Source organism: Orycteropus afer, unplaced genomic scaffold (assembly GCF_000298275.1).
Source record: "Orycteropus afer afer isolate SDZICR_OR568_19922 unplaced genomic scaffold, OryAfe1.0 scaffold00111, whole genome shotgun sequence".
Taxonomy (NCBI): domain Eukaryota; kingdom Metazoa; phylum Chordata; class Mammalia; order Tubulidentata; family Orycteropodidae; genus Orycteropus; species Orycteropus afer.
Genome location: NW_006921698.1, coordinates 1,115,262 through 1,117,339, shown reverse-complemented (window position 1 = coordinate 1,117,339; position 2,078 = coordinate 1,115,262). Strand labels below are relative to the sequence as shown.

General features: G+C 41.8%; 1 pseudogene; it reads left to right on the top strand.

The window, feature by feature from the left end:
• The first annotated feature begins 844 nt into the window (after positions 1–844).
• Positions 845–1,526, top strand: LOC103199420 (annotated as a pseudogene).
• Positions 1,527–2,078: the final 552 nt, after the last annotated feature.

The window sequence follows — 2,078 nt, the reverse complement described above, 5'->3', positions numbered from 1 at the left end:
ATATATATATATATATATACATGTTGTTGTTGTTGTTATGTGCCGTCGAGTCGGCTCGACTCATAGCGACCCCTCCTTGGGTTTCCGAGGCAGTATCACTACGGAAGTAGGATTGCCCAATCTTCCTTCATATATATGTATATTTCTGTGTGTGTATATATATATACATGTGTTGAAAAACTCGGGAGAGGAGCCTGGATAAATATTGATCTGGGAATCATGAACATTAAGTAGTGCTTTAAATCTTGGTTAAAGGTTAGATCACTTGGGCAGCATGCATAATAAAGACATAATCCTGAGAAAAAACAACACGTCAAGTATTAGTAACTGATGGAAAGTATTGTAACAAAAATGAAAAGGAAAAATAATAAAGGAAGAGAAACAATGGAGATTGGTGGCTTTCAGCCAATGGGAGAGATTTTTATAAGCAAACCAGAGCGGCCAAGACTGCAAATGACACAGAGATAAAATGATTGAAAGAGAAGGCATCTACTGAGCTGGCAATAGAGGTGAAAACATCATATTCAAGTAACTTGACTGTAAGAGACAAGCAGGGTGATATCTAGAAGCAATGAAAGCTAGAGTCTGGGTACTTTTAGTCCTTGTTTTTTAAGTTTTTAACAGTAATAATCAAAACCAAACTCAATGCTGTCGAGTGGATTCGACTCAAGGTGAGCCCTCCTTGGGTTTCCGAAGCAGTATCTCTACAGAAGTAGATAGCCGTCTTCCTTCTGAGCAGTGGTTGGTGGATTTGAACCACAAGGCTTCTGATTAGCAGTCAAATGCTTTTAACTGCAGTAACTTAAAAATACCCTTAGAGAGTCCGCCAAGGCACAGGAACAAGATGAGTTTTCCATCTGAATCGACTATGCTGCTGGGTTACTGGGATATTCGCGGGCTGGCGCATGCCATCCGCATGCTTCTGGAGTTTACAGCTACATCCTATGAGGAGAAACGGTACACCTGTGGGGACGCTCCTGCGTATGATCGAAGCCAATGGCTGGATGTGAAATTCAAGCTAGACCTGGACTTTCCTAACCTGCCCTGCCTCCTGGACGGGAAGAACAAGATCACCCAGCGCAATGCCATCTTGCCTATATTGCCCGCAAGGACACTATGTGTGGTGAGACAGAAGAAGAAAAGATTCGAATGGACATAATAGAGAACCAAGTAATGGATTTCCGCATGCAACTTGTACGGGTTAACTATAGCCCTGATCATGAAAAGCTGAAACCTGAATACTTAGAACAGCTGCCTGGACAATGAAATAATTCTCTCTGTTCCTGGGGAAATTCTCCTGGTTTGCAGGGGAAAAGCTCACCTTTGTGGACTGTCTCACCTATAATATGTTAGACCACAACTGCATGTTTGAGCCCAAGTGCCTGGATGAGTTCCCAAACCTGAAGGCTTTCATGTCCCGTTTTGAGGCTTTGGAGAAAATAGCTGCGTACGTGCAGTCTGACCGTTTCTTCAAGATGCCCATCAACAAGAAGATGGCCCAGTGGGGCAACAAGAGGATATGCTGAGCAGGAGGCAGAGTTGCATTGCTTGTCTTGTTCCACCCCATCCTGGGGTCCTTGTCCTCTGTTTCCTCTGCTCTTTTCAATAAATAGCACTTAGGCTAAAAAAAAAAAAAAAAAAAAACCTTAGAGTTTATGGAAGAAACCACACAAAATGAAGGAAAGTTCGAGAAGAAGAAAGATTGCTAACAGAGAAAATTAGGTCCCAAAGAAGTGATGGAAGATGGGAAGTACAACAGGAGCCGAGATACTACCGTGAATAGAAAAAATGGACACCCCTTCCCAAAATTTAAGAGGAGACAGATGAGAGTGGCTTCAGTGACCCTTGTTAGAGCTAGGAACTTAAGGTTTTGAGTTGGAATGATTAATCCTAAACAACTTGTGTGCACGTAGTGTCAGCCTTGCATTAGCTGAGAATTGACACTAAGCCCTTAGTTAACGACTATAATATAGATTCATAGCGCTGAGAACTCTGCATTTGTAACAATTTATTATGTAGAAAGTTCTACAGAAAACTTATATATTGAGCCCAAATCTGCCATAATTATTTGTCTTCTG